This window comes from Herpailurus yagouaroundi, unplaced genomic scaffold (genome assembly GCF_014898765.1).
Source record: "Herpailurus yagouaroundi ecotype Mexico unplaced genomic scaffold, PumYag 181, whole genome shotgun sequence".
Lineage (NCBI taxonomy): Eukaryota > Metazoa > Chordata > Mammalia > Carnivora > Felidae > Herpailurus > Herpailurus yagouaroundi.
Genome location: NW_024412412.1, coordinates 789348 through 811016, shown reverse-complemented (window position 1 = coordinate 811016; position 21669 = coordinate 789348). Strand labels below are relative to the sequence as shown.

At 46.3% G+C, this 21669-nt stretch overlaps 1 protein-coding gene across 8 annotated transcripts in view; it reads right to left on the bottom strand.

Moving 5' to 3' along the window:
* The window catches only part of DLGAP2 (DLG associated protein 2), a 788462-nt gene that overhangs the window by 345516 nt on the left and 421277 nt on the right, over positions 1-21669 (bottom strand). The gene's annotated exons all lie outside the window — the stretch shown is intronic.

The window sequence follows — 21669 nt, the reverse complement described above, 5'->3', positions numbered from 1 at the left end:
TACTGAGGGGTCTCCGGCTGGCGCCACAGGTTAAACGACAGAGCAATGACAGAGAGACGCTGGAGACGGGTGCCGTCCAGCTGCGTCCACCTGCCTCACAGACATCGGTGGCCATCTCCATGCCCACAGCCGGCACGGCTCCTGCACCTGAGCAAACTCCGTTTTAGAGAAACTACCTTAGCAAATACTTCATATATGACATTTTAGCAGAATGCTGATCTTTGTCATATGCACATGCACACATTAAACATGTTTTCATGACTGTGTATGACTCAACACAAATCACTTAGCTGAAATAAATGTTATGTTGTATCACCTAATTTAACATCTAAACCTTTACTATGATTACAACTCTTGTATCTGCTTCCAGGCACACACAATTATGAGCGAAAGGATGATACTATATCTCAGTAAAAACACGAAGCCTATAAACACTGAGTGTCCTCACTGAGCAGGACCATGCCTCTGCGTCAGGCCCTGCAAAACACACCAAGACACTTGGGGGTTGTGGCATTCACGTAGGGAAATGACCATAACAAACACAATACAGTAAATGGAGGTGCAAATGGCTATAAGATATTTGTCTTTTGGAGGAAGAGGTCAGACTTTGGCTCCAGGTCACTGTCCACCTTCCTGAGTAACTCTGGGCAGGTGACTCACCCCTGTGGCTCCAGAATGGGGACACTGGTATCCTCCACGCAGGGACGGGAGGGCTAAGTGACAAATGCGTTCATTCAGCCCATCAGGCACCAGGCACTCGGGGGAATGTGGCCTCCTTCCACTCCAACCCCAAGGAGCAGCAAAGGGCTCATGGAAGAGACCGTCTGGGCTGAGTCGTGAAGGACACGTAGGATTTTCAGTAGAGAGTAATATAGCACAAGAGCATCCAAGTCAGAGGACAGGCTTGGGAGAAGGCAGACGGCCAGTGACAAGTGACAAGTCTGGCTGCAGGACAGGACAGGGCTGGCGGGCATCAGCATCAGATAAGTGGGGAGGAGACAGTTTGGGAAGGGAACTGAAAGTCATAAAAGGAGCGGAGAGGTTTTTTTTTTTTTTTTTTTCTTTTAATGTAAAATTAGGAGCCTGGAATGGTTTCTGAAGTGGGGAGTGTGGTGTGTTCATCAGTCTGTGGTAGGACCACCTTGGTGGCCAGGACAGGTTGGGCGGGACAAGTGAGGGAGTCCAGAAAACGGGGGAGCCACAGTGTTCAACGGAGAGGCCACAACTAGGTGCAGGGGCCTCGCTCCCTCGGACACCACACCAAGGTCTAGAAGCACACAGACGTGGGCTCAGGACTTAGGCCTAGGGTCAGGACACAGGGCAGCTGGCACAGCACTGAGGCCACATCCCTGCAGCCACAGGAGCGGATGCCAGTGATCGATGCAGAGATGAGCAATGAATTCACAGCACCACCAATCGGGGATCCACAGGAAACAGGAAGTAGGGACCTCTTGCCCAGTGCCCAGCGACACCCCAGGAGCATCACTCAAATCTCAAAAGCCAGGCCCCCCTTGCACAGCACTATCTGCCTTCTCCGTGGCGCACCATGGCTATGATGCTGAGCACACCCCAGATGATGCTGGAGACCCCTTGTTGCCTCCCCTGTGGGTGAGCTGCCTGCACTAAGGGACCTTTTCCTGGCCACACGATGACACAGGAGCCTGATGTCCCCCGGCCCCGGCTCTCCTCATGGTGACAGGATAGACAGAAATGGAACTTCTCCTGGGGCCTCTGGGAGGCATGTGTGTCTATGGGGGAGAAAGAGGTGATGGCTCAGATCTCCCTAGTAGACCAAGGAGCCGGGGAAGGGGACCAGGGAGGTGGGCAGCCTGGGGCCAAGGGCGGCCGTGAGTTCAGAGTCACTCACATGGGACAGCCGGGTTTACCTCTCAGCCCAGCCTCAGCCAAGACCTCCGTCCACCCTTCCTTCCCCTACAAGAGACCGGAACTCGACACCAGGCTGCTCAAGTAGGACGTAGTTCAGACACTGGCATCCCCACTCATCCCGAAGTGCTAACCTGATCCAGGAATATAGGATTTCTCAGTACATCTAATCCCCATCACAGGTCAGGTGTCAGAATTATCCACCAAGTTCAAGGCACAGTGATCACACAATAATGATCAGAGCACAGTAACTGACAGTGAATTCAATTCTGTGAATCAAAGATCACCAGGCGCCCGGGGAAGCATGTCAGTTTGACCACGGGCAACATTAACTTCTCCAGAGTCCAAGGCTTAAGCAAATGCCATTTTGGAGTTCATTATTAATGCACCTAGGCCTTATCCTTAAAAAAATTATTTCCAGCAAGATCACAGGTAAGAAACCATCATCCTCTGTGTTCTAAGCCCAGACAGGACACAATGTGACTAACTCGTCACTCTTTGGTATAGTCCAACTATTTCCTGTTAAGCTCTGTCGTGGGCCTTCTGCCATGAGCTGCAGGGACTGTTAGCAGGGTGGTGAGGCCTTGCATTTGTCTGTGACAAATGCATCCCTGGGGGACCCACTGCCACACTGATGAGAACGACCCCAGGGAGCACCAGAAATTCCATGTGCCCCGAGTCTCAAGCACAGGTTTTCATGTGAGGGAACCAGCCAGCCTGTGTGTGGAAGGCGGCTGGGGCCAAGTGCTGTTCCCCACTTTACATGGATCATAGACATCATCATCCTCACAATCAGGAAGATATTCCAAGATGACAATTTAAGCTGAGACCAGTGACCCCCGTCAATGGTGGCCTGTTGACCTCATTATAATGACATTTCCTCCTAAGTCCCTGACTGTCAGGGCACCAGACTCTCCCCTCCCTAAGCGCCCTGGGAGCTGACTGTCCGGAAACCCAAGGACAGCAGGCCTGCCCAGCACTGGGGACTCTACCTGAACTCACGCAAAGCACAGTGAACGTACACGTTACAACCATTTTTTCTGCCAGAAATGCGCTGGGGAAGTTTCACAGAAAGGTGAGCCGTTTGATGAGCTTAAGTATTTACCCAACGTGGGCGGGAGGGAAGAGCATGTGATCTACGCCAACCTGTCTTCCCTCAGGAACACCCATTAAAAAAAGAGACACAATGTAGAAGGGAATTAAACTGGATACACTGTGAATTCATCATCATTAGTACAGAGTCTCATTTAAATTAGGAGAAGACTACACTAATTTATGCTAATTGACATAAGGTAGAGAAATCTGCCTGATGATCTTATGTGCCCATAATCTATACCTGAACCAGAGGCAGCCCTGGAAGGATCGGCGTATTCCCCAAACTACAAAACACGAACCGTGAAAGCCTAACCCACTCTTGCTTTGGCATAATCTTCCCAAAGTGAGGGGCGGCTACGTCTCCCGTGTGAATCCGTAAGGCATTTAACGTGTGGAGGTTACTCTAAATTGCTACACGTGTTTTCAGAGCGGTGGCTTTCAGTGTAAGTGTGAAGCATGCACACATGTAGGGTCTCTCCCGCTGGCCGTGGGCTGGGCGGTGTGGGTGGTGCTGGCCGTGGGCTGGGCGGTGTGGGTGGTGCTGGCCGTGGGCTGGGTGGGTGGACAGCGCTGGCCCTGGGCTGGATGGTGTAGGTGGTGCTGGCTGTGGGCTGGACAGTGTGGGTGGTGCTGGCTGTGGGCTGGGCGGTGTGGGTGGTGCTGGCTGTGGGCTGGGCGGTGTGGGTGGGGCTGGCTGTGGGCTGTGCGGTGTGGCTGGACAGGGGACAGCAGACCCAGGTTGGCAGCAGGAAGGCAGGCAGGGGCGGTAGAGGGCCCGGCGTTGGGCTGCTGTGCCAACTGTATTTTTTTTTTAAATGTTTGTTTATTTTTCAGAGAGAGAGACAGAGTGTGAGTGAGGGAGGGGCAGAGAGAGAGGGAGACACAGAATCCGAAGCAGGCTCCAGGCTCTGAGCCGTCAGCACAGAACCTGATGCGGGGCTCGAACTCACAGACTGCGAGATCATGACCTGAGCCGAAGTTGGACGCTCAACCGACTGAGCCACCCAGGCGCCCCTGTGCCAACTGTATTAATTTGCCGCTCCTCACATACTCCCCTGCCTCCCTCCAGCTGGGGCCGTGACTAACAGGGGCCAAGACCTCGCAGCTTATGTCTGTCCTCCCGAGTCTCAAAGCTGCTGGAGACCCCATGGCTCTCATCCCAGGGAAATGCTGCAGCACAGGGGCCACCAGAGGTGGAGTGCGAAGCCATCCTCTGGATGGGGGGTGGGGAGCGAGTCAGACCTGCAGGCACCATGCGGGCAGAGCAGCACTGCCACCACTAGTGCCCCCCAAACATGCACACAGTGTGAACACCCTCCACAAAGATCACATGAACAGGATCACCCGTCCACATGCTTAATGGGACCGGGACATGGAACTCTATGATTTCACGGCTATGTGATAATATGATGGCACAACAGCTCAAGTAACCTATTCATCAGCCAAGGAACAGCTTAACTGGGTCCCGACCATTGACACCAGGGGGTCTTAGGAGCTAAAATGGGAATATCTCAAACATTCAAAAGTAAAAAGAGGAAAGCATAGAATATCATATCTCATTTCCATTTTTGAAAGCGTAGTAATATTTTTCAACATGTAGAGAGTCTACTGTGTGCCAGAGCTGCTGATACGCACTGAAAATACTGTTACGATACACTGGGTGCTGTACACGGATAAATGCAGAGCAAAGCCGAGAATGACAAACAGTGGATTTATATCAGATGATTTCTAGGGATATGTGGCAACAGGAGTGAAAGTATGGGTTACGGACAAGGAGTATAACTTGAAGCTCTCAGCAAACTTAGGCTAACTTTTCATTTGAAAAGCATTTTAAAAATGCAAACAGGTTAAGTATAAAGGAAAAAAATTTTCTGGCACAAATCTAGTCCCTAAATATTAGCTGTTAGTATGACAATCATCTGAGTTTGCCCTCGTTCCAATTTCAAAATAAACAGGACACGATTACACTATCTAGGAGAGTAATATATTCTACTCCAAGGGTGTTCCAAAAGTAAATGGGATAATCATGAAGATGCCTTATCCCCAAACCTAGCACACGGTGATCAGTCACCAAATGTTAGCAGTTCAGTAAGAATGTTCACTGATCATTTTTCTACAAAGATAAGAATCACCTCACGTGGGCAGACACTGACAATAGGAGCCAGTTACAATACTGTAAGAGCTGTGCCCGAGGGAGGAGAAATGTAGCAACGCACATGTAGCCCCGAAAGATGGGAGCACTGGCAGGGACAGCAAGAGTGACCGGGGCTTTGAAGGATCAGTAGGAGTTCTCTAGGTGAGGTGTGGCCCTCTTGGGAAAGGAGTCTGCATAAGCGTCTGGGGAAGGAAATTATGCAAGTTCTATTTCTAACCATTTTCAAAGTGTTCCATTAAGCAGAATATTGTTCCATGCTATCTCTTTCTCATCTCTTAATGTGCACCCCCGTTAAATCTTCAATACTTGAGAAACACGAGAAGAAATCCCACGAGAAGCCATGTAGCTGGGCCACAAGCTGGCTGCACGTATGCCCCGCTGTTAAGTGGTGACTGGAGGGTAGGACCATTCATTCAATCAAATAATTGAATGTCAACAGAATTCCAATGAGATTTTATTATACAAAATTTAAAAATGTGAAGGCAGACCCAGAAATCAGTAGCTTTAATAAAGCAGTAGGCCATAGGGAACAAAATATAAAGTCCACGGACAGATGTCTGGAAGCCCCTGTTTGCTGGTCATCGACCTCTCTCCACTCTGGATCCGTCATAACACATACGATCACAACTTCAGGATCAGCGCTAACGTGAGATGCTCACATATCTCCAAGGACGCCTCCCTCCGTCCTTCCCCTCTCCCTGAGGACACAGTTGTGACCAGAACAGCAAACGGCCGTGTGGAGCACTGGACCGTCCACAACTGTGGGAGTGGCAGGCACTCAGCAGGCACTCGGCAGGGCCGGGAGGCCCTCCAGCTGCCTCTGACCTGAGTCACCTGTGAGTGCCTGCTTCTGCCCCTCCCGTTTCCAGCCGTCATGTCCCTAAATGTCATCTTTGACTCCGGAATGCTTCTGGGGAGCTGATTCACCTTCAGAGTAAGTTTGACTTAGGAAAGTTAAATAATCGACTGGGATCTCTGAGCAAAACCAGGGTCCCGGCATCATTTGCTGGCATGCACACTCACTGCCGGCAGAGGTACGCTGGGGTGAAGACTGAGCTGCAGAGTAAATGGCTTGTCTGCAAATAATCCAAGGGTCACTCCATTCTGTGCCATTTTTATCTACGAAATTTTAAGCTCCTCATGGTTCCGATCTTATTAACTCCTGTGACAACTATATGTAAATACCAGCATTATTATTTCTTTCATTCAGTCAGGAAAAGAGAAGTCTAAAGAAATGAAGTCACGGGCCAGCCATGCAGGCAAGTTAATAGCCAGGACCAGCAATTTATTTCAATTTATTTGTGTGAAATTGCTCCTGAAATACATCCATGGCACCCACGAATGCTGAACATGATGTGCTCTTGGCATTTCCGTTCTTGCCAACAAAACATGCACAAGCCGATCTCCCCGTTAAATCAGTCGCTGTCCCTGCAACCGCATGAAGGAAGCTTGTGTCGAACCTGATTTCTGGTTCCCAAGGATGTACCCCAGTACAGTGACTGCGACATCACAGCCAATTCAATGGACGGCTCTCCTAAAAGCTAATGCCCCCAGGGTCCTGCTCTCGGTCCACTGGTGTCTCATCTTCCGTGGCCTCCTTGGGGGAGCTCCCCAAATTCATGGCTCAACTGCCACTCCCTTATGCCAACAGCCTTCCCCGAGCCCAGATCTGCAGACCCCAGGCCCAGCAGCGGCCGCTGAGACCCACCCTTCGGGCAGAGACACCCCCCGCCCCTCAGTCTGGGCCTGAGCAACCCGGCGTTTGCCTTTCCCCCGTATTCAACCATACCCACCACATACAGCGCCATGTCCCCAGCGTCCGAGTTCTCACTCTTGCCCAACACACCACGGCCTCCCAATGGGCTGTTCCTGTGGATCTCCAGGGGTTCTCGCAGTACACGGAGGGTCTGTGCTCCCTCACTTCATATGCTAAGATCCTAGCCCCCAAGCTCAGCTTACTGAGCACAATGTCTTCACAACTCGTCCACGTGTAGCCTGTGGGTGAATTTCCTTCCTGTTTAAGGCTAATGTTCTACTGCAGGGACAAGCCACTATTTGTCTATCCACTTGCCCATCCTTGGACCTCTGAATCACTTCCACCTTCTAGCTACTGTCAGTAATGCTGCCGCGAACATAGTGTACCAGGGTCTGGGTCCTTGCTTTCATTTGTTCTGTCCATATACTCAAAAGTGGGGTTGCTGGGTCATATGTGCAATGGACTGACTGTCTATGTCTCCACCCCTGCCGCCCCCTAAATTCATATGCTGAAATCTTACCTGCAAGGTGATGGTATTAGGAGGCCAGCCCTTTGGAAGGTGATGAGGTCATGAGGGTGGAGCCCCCACGATGGGATCAGTGCTCTTATCAAAGAGACTCCAGGGCTCCCCTCCCTCTTCCAAGTGAGGACACCCTGGAAGAGGTCCTCACCAGGAGCTGACCTCACTGGCATCTGGTCCCAGACTCCCAGCCTCTGAAACTATGGGAAAACACATTTCTGATGCTGATAAGCCCCCCAGTGTGCCGTACTTTGTTATAGCATCCCGAACGAAGAGAGTCCTTCATATCGCCACTAAAGTGAGCCATCAAAAGTGCAGATGATTCTACCATAGATAATATGACCCATGAGTGACCTCCTCTGCATGATGACGCCAAGCTGATCCTGCCTGTTGCACAAGCCCAAACTGTAAGAACCACGTAAATCCTACCAATTAAATCTGCAACATGTGAAGACAGATGGACTGGTTGTTTGGCCTTGTTTTATTTTGTATAGATTTTACTTTTTAGAGCCTGTTTTAGTTTCACAGCCAAATTGAATGAAAGGTGCAGAGACTTCCCTTAAGTCCCTGCCTCCCCCGCCGACACAGCCTCCCCCTCCACCAGCATCCCCACCAGATAGTGCATTTGTTACAGCTGATGAGCCCACATGGACACGTCATCACCCAGATTCTGCAATTTACATCAGGGTCCCTCTTGGTGTCATACATTCTACGGGTTTGGACAAATGTACCATGTCTTGTATCTGCCGTTACAGGATCCTACACAGTAGATTCTGGATGCACAGGTTTTCACTCAACCTGGAGAGTATGTTTGGGCCCCTAGTGGTCAGTATCTCAAGACTTCACTATCTCATCATGATCCACATAGTTAATCAAGGCTAAAATATAGGTATAGTTTTTGATGATTTCCTTTCCCTCCTACATCCAATTAATCATTAGTTCTCTCAAATTGTAACTCCAAAATTCACCATGAACCCACTCCCTGCCTCCATCCTAACTGCCAAGACCATGTACCAGAGCTACCCAACATGCCCTCCACTGGGGTGAGCCTCCTGGGTGCTCCTAGGTCCAGCCTGGTGTCCAGCATGGCAACTCCACAGCGTAAGTCAGACCATGCTGCACCCTCTGAGAGTCCTCTGGTGGGTCCCCCTCACACTTGAGAAAACAGCTAAAGTTCTCCCAATGCCTGAGAGGTTCTGACCCCTGTTCCTTCTGACGTCGGCACTGGCTACAAGGCTCTGTCCTCAACGTACTGGTGGCCAGGAGGACTTGTATCTGCTGTTCTCTCTCAGGAATGTTCTTCCTTCAGACCTCACCACAGGGCTGCCCTCTCTGCTCTGAGAAATTCAACCTTAACAAACTCCTCTGCTGTTGTCTCTATCCAGTGCCCTATCTCATGTTCATCCTCAAACTCATTACTGATTTATTTGTGCATCTGGTTAAAGACTTGACATTCATCTCTTTCCCACCCAACAGAATACAAACACAATGAGAGCATGATTCTTGTTCACTGTGTTCCTCTATCACCAGATCTAAAATAGTTCCTGTCACACAACAGATACTCGATGAATGTGTGTTAAATAAATCACAACACTCACGATTCTTATCACCATGAGGAGTTTCATCACCAAAATGCACAAAATGTACATAATAATATGTACCAGGATCCATTAGCCAGCAGCAAAGGTGGTACCCTTTGCAGTATCTCGGGCAGGACACAAGTACCTGTTATGCCCCACATTAGAAGATGTGCCAGGTATGGGTACGAGGTAAAACAGGAGGGTGGGAGCCATTGGAACAAGCATGGCGATGGACCAGCTGCCACGTGTGATAAGAGACAGAACTGGGGGAAGCAGCACTCACTGAGAGGCCACTTGGTCTGGCCAACATGTGGCATCCCAGAACCAATGTATGCCACGCTGACTGCTCAGCATCTCTGCTGGGAACTCTGCCCTACCCCGAGGACCAGCCTCATGGAACGCAGCCCTGGCTGGCAGTTGCCACCAGCGCACCAGGCAGAACTAGTCTCTGCTTCTTCCTTTTGGATCATGAAGTTCTTTACGTGTGAATATGTGGCTGAAGTGGTGTTCTCTCCCCTCTAGACTGGGGGTGTCCAGAGGCCAAGGCTGGGTCTCCCCAGAACTTGTACCCAGACAGGTTTCAGCATCAGAGCAGTCTTTGAACACAAAGACTCAATTCCCCCTCTGAAAAGGAAGTGTCCCTAAGATTTACATTGTACTATAAATAATTCCAACTATAAATAATGTCAACATTATCTTGTCAACATCTCTTACACATTTTGTGCCATACCGACTACATTCACATGAACGTATAGTCATTTGCCTACTATTTCCATAGGGATCTCATTATAAATATACAAATACGTGTATAGATACATATAGATATATAAATACTCAACCACAAATGTAAATACATAAAAGCATACATAAGCATATGCATGCTTCTATTTATATGCCTCACACACACATCAGCACAAATATAAGCCTCATACGCAGAAGTATGTGTGTGCAGTGTGTATCCTTCCAATGTGGCATGGCATGTCCACAGGTGCTCATGTTTTTAAAAATAAGCATTCATATTCCATATATATTTCTGATAATCATACACAGAGAATAAGTATTAGCCTCAGAAGACTTGACCTAATTTATTATCGCCAAGTTCACGTAAATCCATACAAAATGACAAAAATACCACACAGTCTGCAATACTGGGATGACATAAGTAAACCCAGGACAAGAGCCTTATTAAAGCCCCACGGGTAATGGAAGGTCCAAGATTGCTTCAGGGCTAACTTTCGCTTCCACAAGCCATAAATATTTCCACTAGAGCCTTTTGTACCAAATATCCTTTCCCTGGCATCAGTGTGTCCTTGGTTCGTTCAAAAAGTGTCAGCAAAATATCACTTATTTTTAAGCCTCTTTCTTTGTGCGTGGCAAGGTATTCATTTATCATAGCAGGATTCACAAGAGTTGATACGCACGGCGTTATTTAGTACCATGGACAGCGGCTGTTATTTATTTGACATGTCTGGGATCATTACTCACACTGCTGTACAGAAAGAACTCCACTGTAAAATTTAAAACAATATTCGCTAGGTAGTGGCTGTCATACTTTAATTTTACTTGAATTTGTATTTTCTATTTTTTGACCCATCATAACCTATTTCTTTTCCATTTATGTCACTTGTAGGTAGTGGATGAAGTTGAAAGGCAGTTACACCTACCTGACAAAGTATAGGGTCTTTACAAATGTTTTTGAATTTATCTCGAATTTATTTTTCAAAGAGAGTAAGTCCTTGTGATAGTTCAGACTATATGAAGTATTACCTTGAGTTGGAGCCAAACACAGCTACAGTGGAAGCTTTGTCTCTAAGTCTGAAAGTGATTTAAAATATGGACTCCTAAACTCATACTTCATGATGAAATCCTGTGTAGAACAGCAGCAGTGACCCCCGAATTCAGAGGGTCGGCTGAGGTGAAATGTGGCTAAGAGATTCATCAAGATTTTGGCAGCCATGGACAAGTTGTATTTGTAGAAAGGCATGGAGAGTATTGAGGGATGAAAACCTGAAAAGCAGTAATGTAGCCTAAAGCATCAACTCAGTTTCTCATGGTCCAAGTGGAACTGTTATAGGTGGGAAACTCATTTATACAGTTCCAGATTTGGCTGACAGCTTCTAGAACTCTTCCAGATTTAGGATAATTTCTCTCCTTAATTTATCAATTTTGGGATGCCTGGGTGGCTCAATTGGTTAAGCCTCCTACTTGGTTTCAGCTCAGGTCATGATCTCATGATTTCATGAGTTTGAACCCTGCACTGGGCTCTGTGCTGACAGTGCAGAGTCTGCTTGGGATTCTCTCTCTCCCTCTTTCTGGCCTTCCTCTGCTCACACTGTCTCTCTGAAAATAAATAAACTTAAAAATATTTTTAAATTATTGATTTTATTTGGGCGAATTATACACATCCTGAACATTAAAGTGACCAAATTTAACAGAGTGACTACAAAGTGTTTAGAAGACACAGACAGGGACCCTATCCATAATACATTTACTATATTTATGGAGACAAATGTGCTCATTTGAGTTGAAAGGCAGTCATTGATAGCACACAAATAACAGGAACAAAATTCAACACAAAATTTTAATGTGAAAGTTAAAAGTGTCATTACTCCCCTGCTCTGACCTGTCAGGAGATCGATTTCCTAAATTATAACAGCCTTCACTTCTCAGCGAGGAATAGAAGGCACCTCTCCCGCCCCCCGCTAGGCTGCACTACACCCACCCAGGACCACACAGCCCTCTCAGATCAAGCCAGGCTGTTGTGTAGCCCTGGGTCTTTGCACACTGCATCATTCATGAGTGCGTCCTTCTGCCCTTGTCTGGCAAATGACTACTCCTCCTTTTTCCTTAGTGATTTTTAGAAATAACAGCTCTGGGAGTGCCTGGGTGGCTCAGTCAGTTAAGTGCGGACACTTGGTTTCAGTTCAGGTCCAAGCTCGTGGTTCACAAGTTTGAGCCCCGCATCAGGATTTGCAATGACAGTGTGGAGCCTGCTTGAGATTCTGATTCTCTCTCATATTCTCTCTCTCTCTCTCTCTCTCTCTCTCTCTCTCTCTCTCTCTCTCTTTTTCCCACTTCTCTGCTTCCTTTCTGTGTCTCTCTCTCAAAATAAATATATAAACTTAAAAAAATACAAATAAAAAAATAACAGCTCTTTTCAGATACCACTTACATACCATACAATTCACCCATTTAATGTGTACAATTCAGGGGCACCTGGCTGGCTCAGTCGGTTGAGCGTCCGACTTCGGCTCAGGTCATGATCTCATGGTTCATGGGTTCGAGTCCCACATCGGGCTCTCTGCTGACAGCTCAGAGCCTGGAGCCTGTTTCGGATTCTGTGTCTCCCTCTCTCTCTGCCCCTCCCCTGCTCACGCCCTGTCTCTCAAAAATGAATAAACATTTAAAAAATAATAATAAAGTGTACAATTCAGTGGCTTTCAGCATATTCACAGAGATGTGAGACCATTGCCACAATCAATCTGAGAACATTTCCATCCTCTACCCTTTAGCAGTCCACCTCCAGTCCTCATCTTCTCAGCCCCTGGAAACCACTCTGCTAATTTCTGTATATATTTGCCCATTCTGGACAATTTATGTGACTGGAATCCTATATGCTTATAATATGTGACCAACTTCACTTAGCAAGATGTTTTCAAGGTTTATTCTGCTATATAGCATGTGTCACACTTCCTTTTGATCATTAAATAATATTCCAATGTATGGATATTCATCATTTATTTACCCATTTCTTGGTTGTTGGATACTTGGGTTGTTTGCACTTTTTGACTCTTATGAATAATGCCCCTCTAAATATTCATGTTCAAGTTTTTGAGTGGACATATGTTTCACTTCTCTTGGATATACACCAAGGAATGGAATTTCTGGTCATATGGTAACTCTACGTTCAGCATTTTGAGGAAACACCAAACTGTTTTCACAAGTGGCTACACCATTTTACATTCCCAAACAACAGTAGAGTGTGAGGGTTCCAATTTCTCCATTGTCTGGCCAACACTTGTTACTAGCTATCTCTGATGAAAGCTACCCTAATGGGTGTGAAATAGTATCCCAATGTGGCTTTGATTTGCATTTCTCTGACATACAGTGATGTTGTACCCCTTTCCTTGTACTTACTGGCTGTCTGCATGCCTTCTTTGGAGAAATATCTATTCAAAGTCCTTTGTTCATTCTTTTATTGGCTTATTTGTCTTTTTATTATTGAGTTGTATGTATTATATGATTTGCAAACATTTTTCCTATTGTGTGGGTTTTCTTTTCACTTTCTTGATGGTGACCTCTGAAACATTTTTAATTTTAATGAAGTTAAATTAGTCGTTTTGTTGCTTGTGCTTTTGGTTCCCTAAGAAACCATTACTTTATCTTCTTAAAAATTTTATTTATTTATTTATTTTTAGAACGGGCATGCACACACACACAAGTGGGGGAGGGGCAGGGAGACAGGGAGAATCTTTAGCAGGCTGCATGCTCAGCACAGAGCCTGATGTGAGGCTTGATCAAGAGATTAAGAGTCAGATGCTCAATCATTACTTAATCTAAAAGCTCAAAGATTTGTGCTCATTTTATTTTATAATTTTGGCTCTTACATTGAAATCTTTGCTGCATTTTACTTTAATTTTCACATATGATGTGAGGTAAGGGCCCAACCTTATTCTTTTGTGTGAGGATATTCAGCACCATTTGCTGAAATTCTATTCATTCTTTAAGATGCATTGTAAATGTCAATCCTTTCAGGAAGTTAGCTGTAGGGCTCCATAATGAATTAAATGGCTCCTTCTCTGTGCTTCTGCAGCAACTTTTGTAATACTTGAGTCTCATTAGAATCGTCTCTCTCCCTCAGGAGATTTTATATATATATATATATATATATATATATATATACACACACACACACACACACACACATATATACACACACATATATATATACACACACACACAAATTGTATACATATGTATAAGTATATATAATTGTATAATGAATATATATGATTATATGTGTGTGTATACATATATGTACATATACATATGTATACATACATACACATATATATACATATACACATATGCATATATGTATACACACACACATATATATACATACGTACGCACAGCCTTTAGTGCACATCTACAATCCACGTTATGCAATGTTAAGTGAAAATGGTCTATGATGCATCATTTGTACAATGATTATTTGAGCGCCTGGCTACAGTGTCCAACACGGGCTGCGAACTGGAGTACAGAGTTAGTTGTGCAGAAGACGCATACGTGCACGAATAAATCCACCCTGTACCTGCATCATGTCCTCTGAAACAAGAACGAACCTCCAGCATATCCTCAAGCCTAAAGGATGAACCTCAAGCCTAAAGATGGCTGGGCATATCTGAAGCAGAGCTTGAACCAGGAAGGGCAGGCAGGGTCACATTCTAGGGGCCTAATCAGCTTGCTTAATTTGCTTAATAAAAGAATAAGTCCCAGGGGTGGGGCTCCACCCTCGGGGACAATGAAGCTACTCAGGGGTTTTAAGCAAGGCTGCTACATAAACAAACTTGTGTTTCAGAAAGACTTCTGTGGTAGCAGGTGGACGAGCATCTGAGAGAAGGTGCAGAGGTAAGACGGTGACTGCTGAGGGCTCCTGGAAGACAGGAGGAAAGCAGCGGTCGTGGGACGGAAGGCCCCACACAAGTAGGCTGTGGAATACGAGGAAATAATGCCCAATTGGTTTGTTTTAAATCCCACTTAGGAAAGTAACAGGGCCACACAGGGAAAATCCAACGAGCGATGCAGTTACCCAACTTCTCAAATTAATGTGAGGAAAGTGGAAAGTAACTGATTTCATGACTTATCATGAAAGGGAACCAGAAACCTGAGATGGGAATGAGCAGCTCTCAACAACAGAATCACCATCAGAGAAAACAACTGCAGGGAAGAACAGAAAAAAACAGGAGGAGCGCGGTCAGTTCCTGGTCCAGCAAACGCTGGGCGTGTGCACAGGCCTCCTCGCCAGATGGGGCGCTGGGGGCTCCCTCTGAGAAACATGGGTACCTCTGGGTCCTTCTTCCCAGGGTGGTTGCTGCCAGCCCCCACCCCCGCCCCCCACCTCTCTGACCACCTGTGTTCCTCTTCTCAAGGTCCAAGACTTGAAAGTCCCCAAGTCACGTGGCCAGCCAGTGCCCAGTCTGCTTTGCCCCAAAGCCAATGCTCCCAGCTGGGGCTCTTTGTCCTCCACAATCCAGTCCCCATATCTCATGACTCAATGTAGAGTCCTGGGCAGCTCAGCAGTGGAAACGGCCATAGTCTGCAAGGATGTGGGTTTATGGGTATTTGTGGAAAGGGACGTAGTGCAGCTTTAGTAAAATATACAGGTGCCAAGGCCTGGCAGAATCCCATTTCCTCCCCACAAAAGCTCTGCCGGCCAGTGGGTTCCCACTTTGTGAAACTCAGCACAGAGTGTATTTGTGTTAGGGTTTGGAGGCTCCCACCTTCTCCCCGCTCATTGGTCGCCCCCTCTTCATTTAGTGAGAAGATTGTAAGAGCCCACCGTGAGGCAGGCCCCACGCTGAGTCGCTGAGTGCGAGGAGCCCATGTCCGTGGAGGAGGGAACATGTACGCACAATAAAATACAGTAATGGAAAGTGGAAAAGAGGGTTAAGAATGCTGGAGTTTGCCTGGGGACAGGTCAGGAACACGTTTGCAGAGAGCAGAATGCTTGAGATGATATTGAACCACCCGGGGAGATTTTCCTTCCTTCCTTCCTTCCTTCCTTCCTTCCTTCCTTCCTTCCTTCCTTCCTTCCTTCCTTCCTTCCTTCCCTCATCATTCACTCATTCATTCACTCATTCATCCATTCATTGCAGGTTTCTCTCCCCCACACCCAGGGCTTACCTTCAAGTAAGGGAGGCATGTATTAATCAGGGAGTCCCAAGGACAAACGTAACAGGCCACCTGTGGTCAGTGCGCCCAAGGAAAGCTGCACAAGACCGGAAAACTAGGACCTACCTCTCTAAGTAAGGGCAGCGCCTTTGAGGAAATGACCTTGAGCAATGTTTAGAAGGAAACAGAATGAGGAGGCATTCCAGAGAGAGGAATGTTCTCTAGTCTACAAGTGATGTCGGCCACACAGGCCCGTCCCCACCGTGTGGATGGGAGACAGACAGGTGATACAGGGAGCCGACGTTCCGGCTACAAGGTCAGGGCCATGCCCCTAGCTGGCGACCTCATCTGGGCACCAGTGCCTCCTCCAATCTGTGGACAGTAGGCTTCACGGCCCCTCTCCTAGCCCGCCAAGCCTCCCCTCTGCCCCTCTCCTCCACCCACCTCCCAACACAGAGCCTCTTCTCCTCAGTACCTCAGTGCCCAGAGCTCTGCCAGCAAATTGGATAAACTAATTAGTGCTTCCATGTTAATTAATTTTCCGTTGTTTATATAAGCTATGAGATTTCTGTTCTTGTGTTGGTCCCTTTAGGTAAGTTTATCTACAAATAAATTAAATCCCATTACACCAAATTACACTGAAATGCCAATCATCAAAGCAAGTCTTAAATGCACATCTTTCCCCATAGAACTCTCAGAGATAATCTTGTATCATAAAGAAACATTTAAAACAGAGGTAATGCTCATAATTGATGTATACTGTCATATTAAAACTTCAAAAACATTTATTAGAAAAGTCACTTGAACAGTGTGACAGCTGTATTTTTCTCTGTATTTCTAGGTTGTGAAAATTGAATCACCAGATTTAACAGTGTAGGTAGCACTGAACTATAAAATCAAATAAGGACAATCTGAATGTTTCCAGGATTGATTACTTTTTTTTTTTTACCACCTACATATTTTTTGCTGACCTGAAATCTAAATCACATTCATGCTCTGAGAAATTAAAATTATGCAGTTAGTACAAGTCATTTCCGTTAGTTAAGATGAAGCCCATTACAAATGACTAAGCCCAATGCAGAGCTAAAGATTTTAGGAGCTGACTGTTCCCCACCCAGGATGGAAGTGCATCAGAGGACCCCCAGATGATCCAGATTCTACTTCCTGCAGTGTTCACGTAGGTGGGCATCGGCAGGGACCACCTGTAATGACTCCAAGGAAGAAATGAGGGGTCTCCTAAACCCAGTATTATATTAACAGAACATTAAAAAGTGTCCACACTGCACCTGCTATAGACATTGTGCCCTTACTCACTTGAGAACATACACAGAGCCCCAGCCCAAAGATCTCTTCATTCTGGGTTAATTCTCACCATCTCACACTTTATGTCAAAGTTAAGTAAAAAACCAAATTCATTAGCAGTCCCAAAATCAAATTCAGATCGAGGGATATAATTTTAAGCCTTGTTTTCAAACCATTCTCTGACATGGGATTTTAGAATTGGAATCAAGATTGAACTATGGCCTTCAAAGCTCACATGTTGAAACCCTAACTTCCCCACCCCCTCCCTGCCACACCTCAGACCAGGACCTTATTTGGAAATAGGGTCACTGCAGATGGAATTAGTGAAGTTACAGCGAGGTCATTCCAGGGTCCCTACTCCAGTATGACTGGTGTCCTTATACAGAGGGGATACGTGGACACAGAGGTACAGACAGGAGAATGCCGTGTGAAGACCTGCTCGAGCCAGGGGACCACCAGGGCGAGGAAGGCCTGTGATGGACCCTCCTGTGGCTCAGCAGGAGCCGCTGCTGACCCCTGGGTTAGACTTCTGGGCTTAGAATGTGACACAACAGGTCTCTGCAGTCTGAGCCCCCAGGTCCATGGTACTTTGGTACAGCAGCCCCAGGGAACCAATACTCCGCCTATGACCCGGCCCATGTAGTACCTTCCCCTTGGAAGGAGGGGAGAGCCCCTTTTCACTCAGTTTTTCTCAACCATTTTAGGCTCTATAGTAATGAAGAATTTCTCTCTGACGTTTTGTCTTTGAAAACATGTAGATGTTCATTTGGGAGTTTCAATAGTGTCATCAGCGCGCACCAACTGACCAATCACATTAGAATCACCCCAGTGGAGGCCCTTGGGGCATATCGAGTCCCTCGTTTCACTGGGATGATTTTTATAGTTCACATACATCCGTAGCACACCGTCTTATCTAGGACACAGAGCACACAGCTTATGCTGCAGTCCTGTGGGTTAACGCAGCACTTTTCACATCTCCGGTATGTAACATGCTTTGTCAAGTAGGAAGTGAGATCCTTAAGGCGACCTTATGTTCTCCCTATTTTCCTTTAGTTGCTTAGAAAGCCACTGGACAGGTACTCAGTAAGCTCTTGTTGACAAGATCATCTGTTAATAACCATAAACTGGAGCAAAATTAGAGTAGAGCCTTCAGACATGGGCTTCAGAAGTTCCGAGGCTGAGTCCTGCCTCAATGACTTCCTAACCTCAGGTTCTCTTAAACGCAACCCAGATGCTTTGTGACCCCGCTGCTACCCACCCTGCACTGTTTTACACTGAGCTCAGTCACACAGCCCCCCACCCAGGATCTCCTGGAGATCCTGATGTTACGCAGGACATTCCAGTAATTAATGACACAGTCACAGGGCCTGTTTTCATGGGACCACAGCTTACCCCACTATTAAACGGAGGACTCCTTCAAGCAGAGGCAAGACCAGATCTACTTTTGTAAATATACCACGTGGCATGGGGTGAGCCAAACACGCAACAAAATTTAGTGGAACACATACAAAACTCACACAGCAGTATTCACAGCATGTGGCTCACCAGGGCCAAAAAGAAGACACAGCTCAAATGCCCATTACTCGATAGATGGACAAACACAATTGAGAATATCCATACAGTGAAATTGCATTCAGGCATGAAAATAATGAAGTTCTGATACATGTTACAGCATGCATAGACCTGGGAAGCACTGTGCTGGGTGAAGGGTGCACAAAATGTTGACCACTAGTCCTGTAGCATTCACTTTATCTGAAACGTCCAGAGCAGACAAATTTGTGGACACACAGAACACAACAGTGGTTGTCCAGGGCCAGTGAATGGTGGGCATGGAATAGGAAGTGATGCTTAATGAGCCTATGCCCCCAAGATTTCTTCTGTGGGGGACAAAAACGTGCTAAAACTAAGTAGGGGTGGTGATGGTTTCACAACCCTATAAATACACTAAAAAACTCATTAAAATGTACGTTTTCAAAGGGTAAATTATATGGTTTGCTAATTACATCTCAATAAAGCCGTTCAAAAATGTTAGTGGAAAAAAGAACAGATGAGTGAGTGGCCTCAGGTAAGTTCCTGAACATGCTGCATAAATTCTTTCTCGAAGAGCGATCATCTCCACTTTACAGGAGTTTTGAGAGAGGAAAATGAAATGCTATATACGGCAGCACCTTGTAAATGAAACACTCAATAGACACAAATAACCGTAATCAATTGTAAAGGAACGAATTTTGCCTGAACATCACAGTCCCCACCTTATTACACCTCATACCGGCCCACTAACAATCCAGCCTCGGACATGCAATTCAAGGGACAAGACCAGCTGGGGCAAGGTCAGGTGACCCAGAGAAGACCACGCTTTCCTCTTCGCCACCCCCAGGTCAATGTGGCAGTCGCGACCATGAGAGGGTTGCAGAAAAGCCCAGAAATTGAGAGCCCGAGAGAAGGGGGCAGAGGAGTGTTCACAGCTGGCAGAGAAAGTCAGGTTCCAGGGGCAGGGCTCCTCAGAGTCCTTAAGGAGAGGAAGGACATCCCAACGTAAAGGCCAAGCCACCAAGCTCCGGCCTGGAGTGCCCACTCCTGATGCGAGCTCCTCACTTCGGTGGACCGGCTCCCACAGCCTGGCAGCCCCTGGAGGTCAAAATGGGACGCCTTATCTAGTTGACTGGTCAGCCACCACCACCTGTAAAAGTGACGATGCTGCGTTGTAAATGTCCTAAATAAGCATTCTGGACTCTCCTTCAAACCGAAGAAAAAGTAATTCAAAATTCCGATTCCTTGCTTCTGTAGATACTTTCCAATTCCTATAGCAGTCCTTTTGTATATAACGTAATGCAGACTAGGAACAGAATGAGGGTTTGGATTAAAGACTGGACTTCATGTCCCTCTGTAGCTACCCTGACAGCTTTAGGCTCACAAACAAGCTGTTACGACACACTGGGTCTCAGAGCCCTTGTCTTTAAAATAAAGGTAGTGGTCAGTCAGAGTGCTTAAAATTAACAGCTCCGGAAACAACAGATGCTGGTGAGGATGTGGAGATACGGGAACCCTCTTGCACTGTTGGTGGGAATGCAAACTGGTGCAGCTGCTCTGGAAAACAGTATGGAGGGTCCTCAAAAAATTAAAAATAGAACTATCCTATGACCCAGCAATAGCACTACTAGGGATTTATCCAAAGGATATAGGAGTACCGATTCACAGGGGCGCATGTATCCCAATATTTATAGCAGTACTTTCAACAATAGCCTAATTATGGAAAGAGGCTGAATGTCCATCAGCTGGTGAATGGATGAAGAAGATGTGGCTTACATATACCATGGAATACTACTTGGCAATGAGAAAGAATGAAATCCTGCCATTTGCAGCAACGTGGATGGAACTGGAGGGTATTCTGCTAAGTAAAATAAGTCAGTCAGTCAGAGAAAGACAGATATCAAATGTTTTCACTCATATGTGGAATGTGAGAAACTTAACAGAAGACCATGCGGGAGAGGAAGAAGAAAAAATAGTTACAAACAGAGAGGGAGGGAGGCAAACCATCAGAGACTCTTAAATGCAGAGAACACACTGAAGGTGGATGGGGGGTGGGAGAGACAGGAAAGTGGGTGATGGGCACTGAGGAGGGCACCTGTGGGGACGAGCACTGGGTGTTGTATGTAAGCGATAAACCAAGGGAATCTACCCCAAAACCAAGAGCACACTTTACACACTTGACAATATTAGCCACCTTAACAAAAAATTAAAATAATATAATATAATATAATATAATATAATATAATATAATATAAAGGTAATGGTGATTACATGTCACAAAGTCGGCTTTCTGGGGGATTACAGGGGATAGCTGTACTGAGATATAATCACATATCACACAGTTTACTCAATTTAAAGTGTACAACTTGAGGGTTCTGGGTATATTCACAGATACATGCAACTGTGACCACCATCAACTTTAGGACATTTTCATCACATCCCAAAGAAACCCCATGCCTTTTAGCAGTCACCCCTCCCAACTTCCTTATCCCCTCAACTGTGGGCAACCACTCATCTACTTTCTATGAACATTTGCCTATTCTGGGCATTTTATAGGAACAGAATCCTATAACCTGTGGTTTCAGTGTCTGGCTTCTTTCAATGAATGTAAAGTTTTCAAGGTTCATCCTTGTAGTGTGTGTTCAAATCCCATTCCTTGTTATTGCTGAAAACTATTCCATAGTAGGAACAGTGCAATGTATTAATCCATTCACCCGTCAGCTAGCTGATGGCCATCGGGGCTGTTTCCACACTTTGGCTATTATTAGTAACACTGCTTTGAATATTTGCATGTAAGTCTTGTGTGGAGATTTATCTTGGGTACATACCTACGAGGGGAAGGATGAGCCACATACTAACTCTGCGTTCAGTCACCTGAGGAACCGCCAGACTGTTTTCCACAGTGGCTGCACCATTTTGCATTCCCCTCAGCAGTTTACAAGCGCCTGATTTC